Source organism: Mesoplodon mirus (genome assembly GCF_964341445.2).
Source record: "Mesoplodon mirus genome assembly, chromosome: 7".
In the NCBI taxonomy this organism is placed as follows: Eukaryota; Metazoa; Chordata; class Mammalia; order Artiodactyla; family Ziphiidae; genus Mesoplodon; species Mesoplodon mirus.
This window is the reverse complement of record NC_138983.1, coordinates 93,299,973-93,320,103: the sequence shown is the minus strand read 5'-3', so window position 1 is coordinate 93,320,103 and position 20,131 is coordinate 93,299,973. Positions and strand designations below refer to the sequence as shown.

Below are 20,131 nucleotides of genomic sequence, written 5' to 3'. Positions count from 1 at the left end.
AAATTTCAATTTCCTCTTCTTATAAGCTTAAATTTGATTTGAAAAGTTGAATATTCATTTTTATTAAAAAATGAATAATTATAGAGACATAATTCTTTATAAATACTATTTAATAATCTATTCATTACAATGCAAAAGTTTTATTCAAAGTATACCTTTCTCCAGAAAGGATTTTTTGGTTTTCTTAGATTCTTTAAAAACTTAAGGTTAAAAAATTTAAAGAGCAATGCCTAAGTACATTGTTTTATTTCATGACTTCTACATGATGATTTATTTATTTATTTATTTTTTATTTTTTTTTTTTTTGCGGTACGCGGGCCTCTCACTGTTGTGGCCTCTCCCGTTGCGGAGCACAGGCTCCGGACGCACAGGCCCAGCGGCCATGGCTCACGGGCCTTGCCGCTCTGCGGCATGTGGGATCCTCCCAGACTGGGGCACGAACCCGTGTCCCCTGCATTGGCAGGCGGACTCCCAACCACTGCGCCACCAGGGAAGCCCGATGATTTATTTTTAAAAGGGTTTATTTGAGAATTACTTACACCACACTATTGAATGTATCATATGCCATTTACCAAGCATCTCACTTAAGTACACATACATTTCTCAATTAAATCTAGGCTTCCAATTATAGAATACTACCTGTATTCTATAGGTCTGGTATTATATGTGAACTCCTTACCAGTAAAAACAAGGTGAATTCTTAGCGATGTCTAAAGAAACAGTTACTGTTCTGTTTGTAGTCATTTCCCTTCTTCCATTTTCCTATTTCTGTTACAGATATTCAATATGAAATATCAATCTTCATATGAATGATCATTTTCTTGTACTCTTGTATCCGTGCTTTCATATTAATGCAGGAAATTTTTAGTCCAGCTATAATTACTTGAACGCAATTCTATTTCTATTACTATAGCTTTGCCATCCCTAGACTACATTTGTGCATATTTTACATGATATAATTTCTGGCCTCATTGAAAGGGTAGATGATTATCATAAAATTTTAAGATTTCTGTAGAGTATGATTAATCAACCTAAGCTGAGCAGCTACCACACACACACACACACACACACACACACAAAGGTACTATTATTATAGAAATTCTCCTCCTACCCTTTCTCATAAGTCAAAATTATGTAAAACAATATTGATTGTCATGCGGTGAGTGCCCAATTCTTTCCTAGTAAACTAAATTCCCAGCTTTAGGCAGATCCCTATGTAGTGAAGAGGGCAGGAGACCTGGCAGTCAGTGGATGACAGATGCCTGGGCCAAATCACCCTGACAACTCCTCTCCATAATAAATCTGAGAAGCTAATCTCTGCTAAATTGTTAATGGCTGCTAATCAGATACTGGATACATGGTTACCCCTCTTGATAGTATATTTGCATTTAAATGAGTCCTTTCTGGAAGGACTCCTTAAACCAAAGGAGTGGTCCTAATGCTGACAGCTTCAGGCACCCAGGGCCTCTGGCTCAGGTTTTCATATTGTCCTTTGCGGAGACGCATGAGATCATGAGGCCATTTGATCTGTAATTCCAGAATATCAGAAAGGAATTACTGCAGACCTCAAAGTCATGATCCGAAGATTGTTTTTTAAAAAAGGGCTCTTCAATGAAAAGTCATAGATTAAAAAACTGATCTAGGGCCTCCCTGGTGGCGCAGTGGTTGAGAGTCCGCCTGCCGATGCAGGGGATACGGGTTCGTGCCCCGGTCTGGGAGGATCCCATATGCCGCGGAGCGGCTGGGCCCGTGAGCCATGGCTGCTGAGCCTGTGCGTCCGGAGCCTGTGCTCCGCAACGGGAGAGGCCACAACAAGTGAGAGGCCCGCGTACAGCAAAAAAAAAAAAAAAAAAAAACTGATCTATTTCACCTCACCCTAGCCACTATTCATTAAATTAAATTATCTGGCATACTGGTGTATGTCAAGTTCCAAGCAGATAGATTCAAACCGTACATGTTGACGTAAGACATTTCTCATTTCATTTCTTTTCTTTCTCTTTCCCCTATGTCTCTCGCCATGGTATAGCATCTGAAGCAGTTAATTCCTGCCATTTAATATCTTTAATTTTTGTTTTATCCCAAGCACCATCAACATTGATTGTCTTCTATGAGTAAAAAGCACCTGGCAAGAGTACTTTCATGGATGAAAGAGCCTGAATTATCATGAGAAACTATCTATACCTCCAGTGAGTCTGGCTTCACAGAGTGAAAACTATACAAGGAAGGACAATCCAATATGTTATGTAACTGTCCCAAATCGCCACACTTAATCCCCACTGTCTCAAACAAATTGAAAGAAAAGATTAAACCTCTACTTTCACTCTTAAGGACAAGCCTATGTAATAGCCATTGTTCTCCTTATTTCAAAAATGAGACAAAGTCAGGCTGTGAATGGAAGGATCCAATCCCCAGTCTGTTCAACTACAAAACCCCTGACCTTCAGGGTCATCCTTGTCTTCTTCTCATCCTCTGTCAACCTTATATGGACCTTTACCTCCAACACTGATACCTAGCAAATCCTTCCACTACATTATAAATTATTAACCATAAGGTTTAGCATGTTCTCTCTTCCAAGGTATTTAGAACTTTAAAGGAGAAAGAAGCCTGCCCAAGTGGACAAAGCTAACACCTATCAAGCATGAGCTCCCAACATTTGCACCAGACAATTTCATATCATCTCCTTATAAACTGACAATAATCTTTGTGAGGTTGAGATCCTAACCTTCTTTTTACTGTGGATCCCTTTGACAATATGGAGTAGCCCATTTAAATAGTCTTAAAATAACACTTTTAAATTCATAAAATATAATACATAGAATCTCAAAAGAAACTAGTTACTATGTTTTAAATGCAGTCATTAGAATATTTTAAAAAGCAAATTTGTGATATAGAAACGAATGGGTATTTAAACTCATTAAATAGCAAGATATAACAGAGACTCTACTAACTACTATACTTAAAAATAGTGATGTTGGGGTGATGGGTTAACAATTCTGATACATGTGTACTGAAATTGAACAATTAAATAAATAGATGGTGGATGGTGGTAGCCACATTTCTCAATATTGAAGTATGAATTTACAGATAAACAAGAGGAGAAAGCTAAACTAATCTCAGCATTAATGGATTATAGTTGCAGACATCAGTATACACTCAGCTCAATACAGATATAGATAGTTATATATAGAAATGTTTACTGATATGTGTATATACATGGGTTACTATACATATCTATTTCTTTGTTCTCTCCGTTAAGAGAGCCTAATCAAATAATACCCCATTAGCAACAGCACATCTAGAGCCCAGCTCTTGGTTTCTGTTACTACTCTCCAATAGAAGGAATCAGGGCTCCTCAGAGAAATGACTGGTTCTAGGACTGGGGCAGGAAATACACAAAATGAGCCTGGAGCACCTTGTGGTACCAGAAAGTCAGGAAGTGTTAAACACACACACACACATGCATGCTAAACACATATACACACAGATACACAGACACACACAAACTCACACACCCCAAAGGGAGTATGTCAAAGGAGCACAGGCGCCAAAAGCAAAAGCCCCCAATGGCCAGAGCTGGAACAATTCAAACAACAAAATAAAGTAGTATTGGATTATAACCCAAAGGATAAAATAGATATCCACGAGTCTATACTGATATAAATAAATATCAATAATTGAATAAATTAATATTTGGGGGGAAATAGACAACTCTGTGTGGAAGAATTCCAAATATTTTATGTACATACTCTGTCCTCAAGGAGGTGGATCATAACTCTCCACTCTTTGGGTTTGTGCTTCACATAGTGACTTCCTTCCAACAAGTGTAGTGTGGAAGGGGTGGAGGAGTGACTTTCCAGTGGAGAAATCTGAGACACGACCTCAGCCAGGTTATCAAGGTCAACATCAACAGTCAAATCACGTGGATAGCATGTACCCTTGATAAGATGTTATAAAAAAGGCACTTTATCTGGTTGTCCTCCCAATAAACCATAATCCCAGCCTTACCATGAGAAAAGCATTGGACAGTTTACATTAGTGAGGTATGCTACAAAACACTTGATCACTGCTCCTCAAAACCGTCAAGGTTGGGGCTTCCCTGGTGGCGCAGTGGTTGAGAGTCCACCTGCCAAAGCAGGGGACACGGGTTCGAGCACTGGCCTGGGAAGATCCCACATGCCAGGGAGCAACTAAACCCGTGAGCCACAACTACTGAGCCCATGTGCTGCAACTACGGAGGCCCAGGCGCCTACAGCCCGTGCTCCACAACGAGAGAGGCCACATCAATCAGAGGCCGGTGCACTGCAACAAAGAGTAACCCCCGCTCTCTGCAACTAGAGAAAGCCCGCGCGCAGCAACGAACACCCAACACAGCCATAAATAAATAAATAAATAACTGTCAAGGTTATCAAAAACAAGAAAAGCCTGAGAAACTACCACAGCCCAGAGGAGCCTAAGAGGGCTTGATAACTAAATGTAATGTGGTGTCCTGGATGGAAGCCTGAAATGGAATTAAGGACACTAGGCAAAAGCCAAGGAAATCTGAATAAAGTACAGACTCTGGTTAATATTATTTTATTAATATTGGCTCATTAATTGTAAAAAAGGTACCACACTAGTGTACGGTGTCAATAATAGAGGAAATTGGGAATGAGATATATAAGAACTCTGTATTATCCCCTTAATTTTTCTGTATATCTAAAACCATTCTAAAATAGATATAGTCTATTAGATAAAACAAAAAAGGTAATGATTTGATTGTGACATCAGAGTAGTGATACTTTGAGATATCTATAAAACTGCCTTAGGAAATTGTCTGTGATATCTGCTGGGGATATAGGCACAGGTACTCCTAATATTATTGTGGTTTGTTGTCTGCATTTAGATTTAAAGGACATGCTAAATACTAAATTGCAGTTAGAGGTTAGTGAAATTAAAGATGTAATATTCCCATCCAGATTCCACATACACTTTGATACATATTAAGAATCCCCTGCTCTTTGGTGAGGTCTAATTTTATGAAAGTGAAACACAGAGAGATGAATTAGGTTGTTCCAGCTTTTAAAAAGCCCGCATTCTAGGGTCAAGAATTCTTACTGAGCCTTGTTGAAACTGTTTGCTACACTACCTCCTAATTTTGGAACTGCTAAACAGAGAGTTGGGAAGGCTTCCTAGAGTAAAAGTACTGCCTTGGCCTTGTGCAATTATACTGTTTAGGTTGCTGGACAAATCCAAGGATAAAACTGGCCTGGACCTAGTGATGGGCAATTCCAAAAGCAAGCTGAATGTGAGAAGTTCACTCACAGAGAACCCTAGTGTCAAAGAGCCTCTCTACTTGGGAATGGCTCAACACTGGGAAAATAAACCCTGGTTCAGCTGTAAAGAGAGCACATCCTTGGCCTTTTTTCCCCCTTAAATCCGGAAACTGATGATCTGGTCAGCTTAGGAGAGGGAGGGAGGGAAGGAGGGAGGGAGGAAGATGAGAGAGAGAGAGAAACCTGTTAATAGCTGGTGCCAATTTAAAGAGAGAAGGAAAGGGCTTATTATATACGTATATGCTAATATGATTCTTAAAGCCAATTCTGATCAATCCTTCGGGAAAGAAAGAGATGCAGCCATCTGTTAATGTGGCTTCAGCTTCTTTGTTTTCAGATGTTACAGCTGTCACCAGACCAGCCATTCCACTTGGGGCGAGGCCAGGGGGTTAGAGGGGGAACATCTGTCCACTAAGGACACCACTAAACAGCAACAAAATCTTGGGGCGACCCCTCTCTCTTTCCTCGAGTGCTTTCGCTAGCCGGTCCTACTTCCCCACTCCTTTGGGAGTTTCCTGTTCCATTACGTAAGCAAGAGGGCGAGAGGTCCCAGCTTTCCTAATTGTGAGTGGTTTGGCTGGGTGTGTACGTGCGAGTAACTGTGTGTGGGGGGGGGGGAGTGGAGCTCGGCTACAAGGGGCTTAGAAAAACTAGTCGCCAATTTAAAATATTTTCGGAGTGTTTGAATATCTTAAGAGCTAATCCCACTCTCAAATTCAGCGAAATGAACAATACAGATAAGGAAGATGAAGAGGGTGGAAAACCCACACAGCGGAATGGAGCCGTCCATGCCGCGGGAGTGACAGGGGAGCGCTCAGAGGAAAGGCGCTCTGCAGGGAAAGTCACTCTGGCTCTTCTCTCTCGGTCCACCAGCCGGCGACGCTTCTTCTGTAAAAGCATTCCTAGAAAATAACCCTACAACCGGGAAGGGTAGCGATCGTTGAGCGCAGTTTGCAGGAGCCGCTGCCCGCAGCCGGGAGAGGCCCCTCTCCCCCCGCGGCTGGCGCGGAATGTGGCGATCCGGCCAGGGGCGGGGGATGACTTCCGGCGGCCGGAGCTCAGCGCCGGGAGCAGGTGCTGCAGCTGGCAGGTGGGGTGGGGGCCGGCCGAGCTGGCCACACACAGACGCGGCGCGGCGGCACTGCGGCCCCCGGGCAGCCGGCGCCGGGGACATGCGCTGATTCGATCCCTCCGGAGAAGGTAAGCAGCCCGGCTATTATTAGCCTCGGCCACACTGCGCGGTGCTTTCTGCTTGGTTAGTAATGGGGTTTGTAATACAGAGGGAAGAAGGGGAATATCCCTGCCGCCTTCTGCAATGGGAAAAGGAGCAACAACTGAAATTGAAATGTTAATCAGCCAAGTGCTTGAGATTATTGGAGGAGCGGTGTTACTGGGCAAACAAAGAAGGCGGTCAGCCTCTGTAATCTTAAGATAATCAACCATTGCTGTGCTACACTCGCTTAGATATTGAAGAGGATTCCGAATGTAAAATAATTTGAGTTGCACTTTTACGTTGCTACCTTCAACCTTCGCTTGGTTAATTTGTGGTTTGCGAGCAGCAGGTTCTTGTCAGCAGCCTGGAGAAGTAATCGGAAATCTTCCTTCTCCTTTTGCGTTCCTCAGCCTCCTCCCTTTCCAGTTATCAGAATGGGTCTGCACATTTCAACGTCAAACATCCACTTCAATACTGAACCTTTAGAAAGAATCTCAAATTAGAGGAGAAATTTACCTCCTGGAGTTCAGCTTGGGTTGAGCAGCACTTGTCCCCACTTCTCCCTTCATTTACCATCTTCTCTTGTCAATCATTTCATTGATTCCCCGCCCCCCCCCCCCCCGCCGGGGATGCTGTGCTCATTAACAAACCAGCTCTTGTCAGCTCCTGTCCACCACCTGTGTTCCGTGACTGATTTTTCAAGGACCCAGAAAGGGCATTGCCTTATACCACGTTTGGACTGTTATCTGTGTCCTTCCCCAAAATGCATGGCATGAAAAATCCTTTAAGCCCAGTACCAATATGGTTTCCGATAACTCCCTTCATTGTAGTCACTGCAGCTACCAGATGGGTTTCAAGGACAGCAGAATCTATTGGGGTGTGAGAAAGAGGGCTCTACCTACATATTTTGTGCATAAGAATAGGTGGAAGTAGAAATGCAAATGTCAGTCTATCCCGTTTTTCTTGAAGGTTTTTTAGTCCAGCTAGGTTGTGAGACAGCTAGCTGGGTAGGGTATGGGGCAAGTCCTCCTGCAAAAGCAAGCAGTGTGTTTGTCCTAGGATTCCCCCAATAACCTCAAAAGAGTTTCCAGAGAGACTTTTCCCCCAGGCAGTCAGAAAGCCAGGGGAGGTGGCCAAGGTAAACCTCAGGTTATTTGGGCATCCTCAAGTTAGTCTCCCCTTTTAGGGGTTCTGACCTAGGATTTCCCCACAAACGCTTTGCTCCTGAGCTCAAGTGCCCATTCTTGTTGCTCACCTAGGGATGTACAATTGAATGATACTCTGTGAAATGGTGAAGATTGCTATGGTGGGGATTGCAAATGTGCCACTTCACCAACAGAGAACAGTTGTAATAAGCCAGACTGTGTGGTGTCTGTGTGCCAATATTCCATTTAAAAAGAGGCTTGTTATCTTTAAATCTGAAATTAAAGAGACGGTTTGACTCAAAAGGCCATGGATTTTATTTTAACAAATTAAAATAGGAGATCAATAAAAAAGAGGGCCAGGGTTTATAGCTAACCTTCTTAGGTTTTTTGTTTTTGTTTTTTTGTTTTGTTTTGTTTTGCGGTATGCGGGCCTCTCCCTGTTGTGGCCTCTCCCGTTGCGGAGCACAGGCTCCGGACGCGCAGGCTCAGCGGCCATGGCTCACGGGCCCAGGCGCTCCGCGGCATGTGGGATTTCCCCGGACTGGGGCACGAACCCTTGTCCCCTGCATCGGCAGACGGACTCTCAACCACTACGCCACCAGGGAAGCCCCTTACCTTCTTTTTTAAATATTGCTTTAGAACAAGATACTGGTTCTGAAGAATCATGTTACTTCTATTATATATCGTTATTGTTTTTCTGATTACAAATTCTCTATTTATAAATACACTTTGGAAAGACTTGAGTTGGTTTCTTTGTCTCTCTCTTCAGTATATGAGGCAGAAGGAGTGGAGGCGGGTGGGCAAATCCCACTCCAAATGGCCCACTCAGAGAACTGTTCCCCGGACCATGCAAAGCTCTGGACCGAAATTGTTTTGGCTGGTTGTTATTATTACCTTTAAATGTGGTTTGGGTTTGAAAGATTAAATTTTCAATATTCTAAAATTTTGACTCAGGCACACCAAGTAGAAGAGAGAACAAAGAACAAGAATAGCAAAACTATTTTCCACCTTTCTTACCTAATTGTAAAATATTTAATTATATGAATAATTATTCTGAATAATAAGTGAAAAACATATTAAAATAATAATTCATTTTTAAGAAAGTAGCCCAAGGTTTATGAAATACAGGTTAGTGCAATTGATCTTAAGTACAGTAAAAATTTCTGTAATTTTAAAAGGTGTTTTTATGTTGAGTATTAGTACATGAAAATATGCTAATGATGGTTAGAAATTGAAATGTCTGTTACTTGGTTTCTGAAGAAACTGAATTCTTTGGCAAGAAATGGGTCAGGATTAGGGGACTGGAGCCGCCAAAGCCGGCATCATACCTGCCAGTGATTTTATAGGTGAGATGAATGCATTAAGTTATGGATTAGGGTTGGAGAAGCCTTCTGGGGAAGAAAGAAAACAAGACAGAAAATAGAATTTGTTATTTGAGTGCAACTAAGATAATTAAATTTAAGTTATTTCTGAGTTTGGACTTTGTTATATTTCAACAATTTCTGAGGAAAGTTTCTAAATTCAAAGCCCTAGGTAGAAATAGTTGTATGATTTCCTATCCGAAACTGATTTATGACTCTATTTCCTTTGTTAAAAACGTTTCCCAGAGAAAGGCAAAATTAATTGCCCGGTGTTAAGGAGGAGGAGTAATACCAAATAGAAGGATGTACGCTATTAGTTGCTAAATGAACTGTGGGAACTTTTTTGTAGATTTGACAAGATAGAATTGAAATCAATCTGTTGCTTTCCAATCACGTAAAAAAAAAAACATTTAGTCTGGTGGGTGGTCAGTGTTATCAGTAATTTAAGACTTGAGTACCGATTTAGGATTCAAAGTTGCTTCTCCTTACAAAAGGCATTTTCTGGTGCTGCATTACTGCCATTAGCTACAATTGAAATAGACTTATCCTGAGATTTTGAAAAACAGAAAAAGAAATAGTAGGATTAATAAGGCTTTGCCTCCACTGAGAATGGGTAGAAAAAGTGCTATTTTGAAAGTTATCAATGGCCTCTTAATCGCCAGATTTCTGCGCTGTTTCAACCTGCTCTTTATGTCTTTATTTTTAAGTTCTCTTCTAAGTTATTTTTTAAAAATTTTACTGCTTAGTGTTTTATTCACTAAAATAGCATTTTTAATTGAAGTAGAGTTGATGTGTAATATTATATAAGTTACAGGTGTAAAATATAGTGACTCACAATGTTTAAAGGTTATACTCCATTTATAGTTATTCTAAAATATTGGCTATATTTTCTGTGCTATGCAATATATCCTTATAGCTTATTTTATAATAATAGTTTGTACCTCCTAATCTCCTATCCCTATATTGTTCTTTTTTTTAAATTAAATACTTGTGTTCAAAAGTATTGTTAATAAGTAATATATAAAGAGATATCTCTTTATCTAGTTTCTCAGTAATCCCCTTAAATTACCTCATGACCAGCCTAGAACAAGTGCTGTTTATTTCTAGTTTGTGCCTCATGATATCACGACTATATGTCTTCATTTGTTCCTTTCACTCACCCTGCTACACGTTGAAACCTTGCTCACAGCATACACTGCCTCTTCCATGAACCCTTCCCCATACCCACCTTCCTTCTCATTTCAGATGTGTTTCTCCCTTGTCTAAATTCCTATGGCACTTCCTATTTTGGTCTATCCTTTAGTTTGAACATGATTTGCTGTTGTAAAATAACCCTAGAGAGCAGAGTCTTTGACTAACGACTTTTTATTACCTGCAACTCATAATACAGTGCCTAGCTATGTATATGCAAAGTAGATGTTCAGCAGTTTGATGTTAGTGAAGAAATTAGCTATTATTTTCCAGGGGTGTATATCCACCTACTCTGATATCCAAGTTAGGCTCTAAATAATGTGTGCAAGTACATTTTAGTTTAAAATCCCTATATAATAATATAGTGAAAGTACATTCAAACAGTTATATTCAACAAAAGTTATTGTGAGCTTACATGCCCTTAAGTGGATATTGGCTCATCCGTATCAAAAAGCATAGTAAGCATTACAAAAGAAATCTTCAAAGAAGACATTGTACCAGCTTTCAGTATGCTTTCATTCTACTGCAAACAAGTAAGCAGGGGAAGATGTCTTGCATAAGTAAGTACTAGTCTTAAAGCGCTCTGCTAAGTACTTTCATCTATGGTGTATAACTTCATCCTGCTACTATATGCTAATTTTACGCTGAGACTCAGAGATCTTACCTAAATGGCAGAGATTCTTTCCACATTCACATGCTGTTCTTTGAAGTGTTAACGAGTGAAGGAAAACTATAAAACATAATCAGAGTAGTTTAAAATGGTTTTGTGATCAGGCTTTCCAGTGCTTTTTAAACTTTTGGGTCTTAACATCCCCTTTAATAATTCAATAAAGGCTATGCATCCACTCCCCAAGTACATACACAACACACATACACAGAATTTTGCCTGTAATTGCAGGTGTTTGCGGACCTAATAAAGCCCTCCTTTGCAAATGCTTTAAGGACATCTACGCTGGGCTCAGTTTTTCTTTTTGCTTGTTCTATGCTTAACATTTATTTTTGTACCTATTAAAATTAAACAAATTATTATCTGTTATAGTTGAGGTATAAACCTAAGCAGCTTCGTACTTTACAACTTTTCTTTTTGCATTTTTGTATTCTGTCCTCTCTCACACAAACACACACATTTATATAAATGAGATCAAATAATACTTTTCTGTGAAGAGAATGCTTAGAATTTATTCTTAACGATTTTTCTATATATCACACGTCAGTGTTAGCTATAGTCATCATGTTGTACATTATGTCCATAGTATGTATTTATCTTACAATTGGAAGCTTGTACCTTTGACCGTCTTCCTCCAACTTCCCCTCCCCTGACCCTCTGTCTCCTGTAACCACAGGTCTGATCTCTTTTTCTATGATTGTTTTCTTTTTTTTTAGGTTCCACACATAAGTGAGATCATATAGTGTTTGCCTTTCTTTCTCTGACTTATTTAACTTAGCATAAAGCCTTCAAGGTCCATTTCTGTTGTCTCAAATGGTAGCATTTCTTTGTTTTCTTACAGATGAATAATATTTCAGTGTGTGTGTGTGTGTGTGTATACCTATAATATGTATATACCTATAAATATATAAAACAACCTCTTTACCCATTTGTCCATCAATGGGCACTTAGATTGTTTCCATGTCTTGGCTATTATAAATAATGCTGCTATGAACATGGGGGTGCAGATATCTTTTTTGAGTTAGTGTTTTCATTTTCTTTGGATATATTCCTAGAAGTGGAGTTGCTAGATATATGTAGTTCTAGTGTTAATTTTTGAGGCTCCTCCATACTGTTTTCCATACTGGCTTTCCCAATCTACAATCCCACCAACAGCACAAGGCTTCCCTTTTCTCCACATCCTCACGAGCATTTGTTATCTCTTGACATTTTTGAGGATGACTGTTCTAACAGGTGTGAAGTAATATCTCAATGTGGTTTTAATGTGCATTTCCCTAATGACTAGTGGTATTGAGCATCTTTTCATGTACCTGTTGGCTTTTCGTGTGTCTTCTTTGGAGGAATGTCTATTCGGGTCCTTTGCTCATTTTTTTAATTGGGTAATTTTTTTTTTTTTTTGCTATTGATTTGTATGAATTTTTAATTTATTTTGGATATTAACCATTATCAGATATATGGTTTACAAATACGTTTTTCCCATTCTATAGGTTGTCTTTTCAATCAGTTTGTTGATTTGTTTTTGTTTTTGTTTGCTGTGCAGAAGCTTTTTAGTTTGATGTAGTTCCATTTGTTTATTTTTTATTTTGTCGTTTGTGTTTTCAGTGTCATATCCAAAAAGTCATTACCAAACCCATGTAATGAGCTTTATTCCTATGTTTTCTTCTGGCAGTTGCATAGTTTCAGGTCTTACATTTGAGTCTTTAATCCAATTCAAGTTAGTTTTGTGAGTGGTATAAGATATTGGTCCAATTTCATTCTTTTACATGTGAATATCCAATTATCCCTTGTATGTAACTTCTCTCTTTACTCTTGCTGGTCTTAAAATTCTTTCTTTGTTTTTGACTTTTGATGATTTAATTGCAATGTGTCTCAGAGTAGCCCTATTTGAGTTCAACCTGTTTGGGCTTGTTTGGGCTTCATGGATATGGATGTCCATTTCTCATCCTAGGTTTGGGAAGGTTTCATCCATTATTGCTTTAAATATACTTTTTTTCCCTTTCTCTCTCTCTTTTCTTCTTCTGGAATTCCCATAACATGAACATTGTTTACTTTATTGTGTCCCATAATTTCCATAGGCTTTCTTCACTCTTTTTATTCTTTTCCTTTTTGTTCCTTTCACTGGGTAATTTCTAAAGTTCTATCCTCCAGTTTGCTGATTCTTTCTTCTGCATGGTCGAATCTACCTTTGAAACTTTCTATTGAATTCTTCAGTTCAGTTATTGTATTTTTAAAATCTAGTGCTCCTGTTTTTTTGATGTTGCTATTTCCTTGTCAAACTTCTTGTCTTGTTCATGCATTGTTTTCCTAATTTCACTTAGCTGTCTGTGCTTTCTTGTAGTTCACTAAACTTCCTTAGGAGGATTATTCTGAATTCTTTGCCAGTTCATAGATATTCTTTTTTTTTTTTTTTTTTTGCAGTGTGTGGGCCTCTCACTGTTGTGGTCTCTCCCGTTGCGGAGCACAGGCTCCGGACGTGCAGGCTCAGCGGCCATGGCTCATGGGCCCACCCTGCTCTGCGGCATGTGGGATCCTCCCGGACCGGGGTACGAACCCGCGTCCCCTGCATCGGCAAGCAGACTCTCAACCACTGCGCCACCAGGGAAGCCCAGATCTTTATTTTTTTAAGGTCAGTTATTGGAGTTTTATTAGTTTCCTTTGGTGGTGTCATATTTGCCTAATTTTTGTGATCCTTGATTCCTTACTTTGGTATCTGCATATCTGAGTAATTGGGCTCTTCCTCCAGACTTTACTGGGTACTATATTCAGTAGTAGTAGTAGATGGGGCTATGAAGTAGTTTCCTGGCAGAGAATCAGAGCTTGTATAGGACCGGGCTCTGGACAGGACCCAGAGCCTGTATAGTTCATTGTTTGGGAACCCAAATCAGGCCAGAGTGTGCACTTAATTCCCTGGTCAGGTGAGGGCACTGGTTTTGCCCTGCAGATGGGGGAGGCCACAGGCTGTGCTGTGTGTTCAAGTGCCACTGTATCTAGGGCTGTTTAATGGGCTGTACAGCTTCCCATGTTCTCTGGTTAGGTTCCCCAGTTGGACATGCTGAAGGCTGTATTCAGTGATGAGTAGGGCTATGAATTAGATTTCCTGCCTGGGTGCAGCAGGAGAAGCAGCTCTAAAGCCAGTAAAGCTCTTTGTTGTCTTAACTCAAGCTGATCCACACTCCACGTTCTGTGGCTGAACAAGGCCACTGGCTTTGCTTTGCAGACTATCAGCTCTGCCTACCCTTCTCTAGGCTTGAGCACTGCTGGGCCGCACAGTTTCTAGGAGTTGTCACCAATCCTTCTAGTCAGATGGGCCAGGAAGACACTCTCCACAGCAGATGGGATGGGGCTAGTCCCAGTTCCTTTGCCTGGGTGGGATGAGGAGGGGCCGCTCTAGGCTACTCTTAATTTCTCAAACAGGCTCCCCAGTTGGGTGGAGCTGGGAGCTCCTCTCAGCCTTGGATAAGAATTAATCTCCGTGCCTGTGCATGGTACCGGATCCCTCCACACCTGATACTGGCTCTGCTTTGTACCAGAGCCAGTGATGAGCTCTGGCTGCCTGCCTCTTGGCTGGAGCACGACTGGGCCAAATAGCTTCCAGGATTTATTGCCAGCCCTTTTGGTCAGATGGCCAGAAGACACTGTCCACAGTGGGTGGGCTGTGACTCTGCTCTTTCCCTGGCTATGGGCAAACCAGGTTCAAGGGCCAGATGCGTATCAGGTGGATCTGTAGCCTGAGTTCCCTGGTTGTAGTGCCCCGCCAACCTGGCTCTGTAGATAAGCAAAGATGCCCGTTGTGATCCCCACTTGGGCACTGCAGGTATGAATTCCATCGGTCGCAATCCACATGCTGGCTGCTGCATGCCCCTTCCCCCTTCATCACAGCCCGACTTGTAGTGGTCAAGCCCTGCAGACTCCCCTGCAGCCCCAGTGGAGCAGGTTAGAGCAGCGGCTCCCACAAAGCAGCCCCGATGATAGTGGTGGAGCTTGCCGTCCCCCAGTTCTCTTCTCCTACTGGAGGAACCAGAGGTTCACGGGAGGCCTCACCCATGGTGCTCCACTGGCCTGGGGGAGGGGCAGCGTGGTCAACGTGTAGCTCCTTCTCTCACCCTTCGAATGCAGTCTGTCTTGGTCTCTGTGGTGCACGGGGGTGCTTCAGCCTCACCTCCATGTTCTAGGATTCTCTCAACTAGTGTCCTGTTTCCAAATAATTGTTAGTTGTTCCTCCTGGGTGGGGGGGACGCGGAGCCAGGAATGACCTTGGTGATGTCACCCCACTCTGGGCTTACCTTGACAATATGTGTGTTCTTTATAGCCCAGACATTTCTGGTACTTGAAATGAGGTTCTCCTTTTATTGTTCTCCCTGCTTTAGGACCTAAAATGGGAGCTCTTCCTTAGCTCTGGCACAAAGGCTGCTGAGATGACTAGGAAGCAAGTGCCAAGGAGGATAGTGAATCAAAGAACCTTGATTCATGGAAAAGGAATCCCAGAAGGAGCTCTAAACGTTACACATTCCAAAGGATTTATTCAGGGTTTTCCAATCAAAATCATTTTTACAAAAAAGAAACAGTTCTCAGACTTCGAGTAGTATACTGCCAAGTACGTGGAAGAACATTGCCAGCAGTTGAGTGGTGTGGTCTGCTTTGAAATATATTCAGTTTTCTTAGGATGGACATATGTCTACTTCAAAGTTACTATTTCTTTCTAGTAATGCTGTCTACAGTAATATATTTGCTTTTGCCAAGTTAAGAAAACAATGACATCCCTCCCAGGTTCTAAAACAATTACCAGCATAAAAATACATTAAAATTTTTCGCTGATACTTAAGGAAACCAGTACTAGCTAGCATTCCTACTGATGCTGGTATTCAAAGAGAGGCATGACAAAACCATTAATCTGGAAGAAACTGGGTTGGAAAGATGGAGAGAAAGAACTCAAGAGGACTACTTAAGCTGTTGCTTTCTTTACATGTCCCCAGATATGATAATAACCATATAAGCTCCTAAAATAAGTGCAATTTTATGCAAACTTCATAGTATGCCTAGTAGGAGGTAAATTTTTCCTTTATTTTATAGTATATTTTTATTTTTTATTTTGGTAAAATGTCCCATAATGTAAAATTTACCATTTTAACCATTTTTAAGTGTATCATTTATTGGTATTAAGTACATTCACAATGTTGAGCAACCATGACCATTATCCATTTTAAGACCTTTCTTATTATCCCCAACAGAAACTGTACTCACTAAACAATAACCCCTTATTTCTCCCCTCCCCTTAGCCTGTGGTTAATTCTATTCTGTTTTCTGGGTTTATAATTTGCCTATTCTAACTACCTCATATAAGTGGAATCATACAATAGTTGTCCTTTTGTGTCTGGCTTCTTTCACTTAACATAGTGTTTTCAAAGTGTATCCATGTTATAGCATGTAGCAGCATTTCATTCCTTTTTAAAGCCATACAATGTATAGTGATTTTTAGTTGCAAAACACTTTTAGTACATTGTGTTTCTATTATATTAATGATATCTAGCATATATCACTACCATATTACCTTTAGTAGATGCCCAGTAATGTGTACTATGAGTGAGCCATAATTTCATTCAGTCAAAACCCATTGATAAACATTTATTAAGTTCCAAACAGTTTTATGATTTCAAGAAATGTGGTAATGGACATAGAGGTTCATGTCTTTATGTGCTGGAGCTTTTACTTTTGACGGAAGAATTCTTGGAGTGGCATGGAATGGTATTGTTAGGTCAGAGATTATGCAGAAACATTTATCATTTGAATACATACATTTACTATAAAAACCATCAACTTCTTCAACAGATAATATTCCTGTAATTTATGTAACCATTTATGACCATCTTAAAAATGAATGCAAGTAATATAAGGGAATCCACTTCATGTGATTTGAGCAAGGAAACATTCTCACTTTTTTCACTTCTAGTTCATGGAAGAAAATTCCTATACACAAGTATTGAAATATTTCAAGTCTCTGGATCACACATTTCATCATTTCAAAAATATTACGGAGTACATCACGGATGTCAGTCAAGCCTTGTAACAACAGCGTAGAAAACTAGTAACATTTATAGCTAGTTTTTTTTTAAGCTTCAGCAATGGATCATTTCTATCCAGCCTAATCTGAAATTTTAATTAGATTAATTTTTAAAATAAAAAAGATTAATTTTTAATCTAAAACTATTTTTAGTTCATATTTATGTACCTGCATTATGGTAAATCTTTTATCTTGTTGTTTTTTTTTCTTAGTTTCTCTTTAGAGTATCTTTTAAAATTTATTTTTAAACAGAATAATTAAAGCCCAAAGATGAGAATGTCTCATTTAAGCTAAACTAAAGAATGTTGGAATAGCTGAAGTAGGAACACAATTGGCACAACTTTTCACTACCCTCCATAGAAGAAGACTGTTTTGATTTGCATGGTCCAAGAAAGGAGAATAACTTGCTGGGGATTGCATCCTGCTTTACTTAAATTAGACATTAACAGGCTAAAAGGGCAAGGATGAAGCAACATGTTTATAACATAGTTTTGCAAAGCTACTTAAAGGTGAAGGGTTGCAAGAACACAGACAGACACACCCTCGACATTTCACAACAATATTTTAAGGTATGCCTTTTCTTTGGTTGATAGGGATGGAGGGACCTATTAATAAACATTTCTCCTATTTACTTTTGTCTTTATTGCTGTCTCATCAAACCCTCATTAAAAAACAGACATAAAACAAATAAGCATTCTGACTTTTGCCTGACTAAGCAACAACAAGCTCACATCTTAAACAATGGACTGCAATGGCTGTGAGACTGAGGATGCTTGGTCATTGCAACAGTGGCAGCAACACGACCCGCTTTGTTCCCTCTGTTGTGCACTGCGGAGTCTGAGTATAGAGAGAAGCCCGTGATACCGTTAGTGCCATTCCTTACACTCCTCTCCATGCTCTTTCACACTCAGGTTCTCTGGTCATCTCAGTGTAGTGAAAGACCACCAGGATGCTAATACCCTCTATCCACTCACACAACTTAATGCTTCTGACACTTGCAGAAATATGTCGAATCTGAATTGGTGGTACCCAATAGAGTCACTAAGAATAATCCGTCAGACTCACCAAATCCAAATTCAGATTTAAAGGCCATCAAATTTTAAAGATAATGAAGATTTTAAGATTTCAATATTTGTTATATATGATCATATGTAAAAATTTAGAAATGTAAAATTATATGTTTAGCTTTTTAATTATAAGCTATATTCACTGGAGAATTAATGCATTTTTAAAAGAATTCATTCTGAAAAGATTACATTAGCACTTTTTTTAAACCACTACCCTCAAAAATAAATTGTGACAAATCATTGTTCACCCAAGTTTATCTATCTCTCATCTCAAGGAAGTGAGTTGTTCTTGGGGAAATTGCTTTCATCTAATTTGTGCTTTTCTGCAGTGGATCAAGCTGAAATGAAATGGGGCTGACATTCTTAACTATTATTACCTGCCCACATTTACCAGAATTACCTAATGATCAGTACCGAAGAGTTTTATAATAAATAAATATGTATGTACTGAGAGTCTCCACTGATAAAAGTTAGTTGAGACATGGCTGGTGATCCCGTAGAAGAGATATCTAGCTTATATTTCTTACATCATCTCCATAGGAGAAAGCAATCCAGGATTGCAAAGCAAGGCATGAGACAGTAGCATTTGGTGTATTCTATAAACGTTTAGATTTCTCGGGAGCTCATTGGTATTATATATTGTGGTGAGCACTCAAATGTAAACTGTGACTTGAAAATAGTAAAATATCAAGACCGTAAAAATTCCTGCAACTTAAATGGTCAGTTTGGTATTTGGCTTTATTATAGGCATTTGCAAGATATTTATTAAACAACGAAATGAACCAATACCAGTTAATTTTGAAAACTGCCTTCCTAATACAAAAGAATTGGTATTCTGCACAAGTTCCTTGTGACTATTTTTGTAACTGTGGTGGGAATGAATTATGGATGGCACTACCCTTTCTCCTGTTTCTTGTCTGAGGTTTTGGTAAGGTGCAAGTTAGAGGTGATGGACCTTAAAGTTTGAGCAGTTCAAGACACTCAACCAGTAAGTCAGAAAGAGAAAGACAAATACCGTACGCTAACACATATATATGGAATCTAAGAAAAAAAAATGTCATGAAGAACTTAGGGGTAAGACGGGAATAAAGACACAGACCTACTAGAGAATGGCCTTGAGGATATGGAGAGGGAGAAGGGTAAGCTGTGACAAAGTGAGAGAGTGGCATGGACATATATACCAAACGTAAAATAGAAGCTAGTGGGAAGCAGCCGCATAGCACAGGGAGATCAGCTCAGTGCTTTGGGACCACCTAGAGGCGTCGGAAAAGGAGGGCGGCAGGGAGGGAGATGCAAGAGGGAAGAGATATGGGAACATATGTATAACTGATTCATTTTGTTATAAACCAGAAACTAACACACCATTGTAAAGCAATTGTATTCCAACAAAGATGAAAAAAAAAAAAAACAGTGAGTAGAATTCAAATAAGTACTAGTAGATGTAAAAATAATAAAAAATAAATTTTGGCAATAAAATAAATAAATAAATAAACACACTCAACCAAGCACAGTCCATTTTCCCAGGACAAGAAAACATATGACATTACTCTTCTTTTTTCAACCACAATAGATTTGAACTTTTAGAAAATTGAAAATGCAAGATACAGATTTTATTGTTTTTAAGTAATTTATTTATTTATTTATTTCTGGTGGTGTTGGTTCTTCGTTGCTGTGCATGGGCTTTGTCTAGTTGTGGGGAGCTGGGGCTACTCTTCATTGCGGCGCGGGCTTCACATTGCGGTGGCTTCTCTTGTTGCAGAGCATGGGCTCTAGGGCACACCGGCTGCAGTAGTTGCGACGCACGGTCTCAGTAGTTGTGGCTCGCGGGCTCTAGAGCACAGGGTCAGTAGTTGTGGCGCATGGGCTTAGTTGCTTTGCGGCATGTGGGATCTTCCCAGACCAGGGTTCGAACCCATGTCTCCTGCATTGGCAGGTAGATTCTTAACCACTGCGCCACCAGGGAAGCCCAAGATACAGATTTTCATAAGAAAATATTAGTCAACAGTTTTCTTATCTCTGTCTTTTTCTATCTCATTGATTGTGAAGAATACACTCATAGAGAAAGCAAAATCTACATCAGTTGAAAATTTTTTCCACCTGCATGCATGTTATAGTGG

General features: G+C 39.9%; 1 protein-coding gene and 1 long non-coding RNA gene across 4 annotated transcripts in view; one reads left to right on the top strand and one right to left on the bottom strand.

The window, feature by feature from the left end:
* LOC309807669 (interferon regulatory factor 6-like) overlaps nucleotides 1–20,131 on the bottom strand; it is a 1,069,421-nt gene that overhangs the window by 887,463 nt on the left and 161,827 nt on the right. The gene's annotated exons all lie outside the window — the stretch shown is intronic.
* The window catches only part of LOC309807705, a 118,525-nt gene continuing 104,421 nt past the window's right edge, over nucleotides 6,028–20,131 (top strand). For all 3 annotated transcript variants that reach the window (XR_014294641.1, XR_014294642.1, XR_014294643.1), the window contains exon 1: nucleotides 6,028–6,512. This is a non-coding gene — a long non-coding RNA (uncharacterized lncRNA). The remainder of the gene's footprint in view (nucleotides 6,513–20,131) is intronic.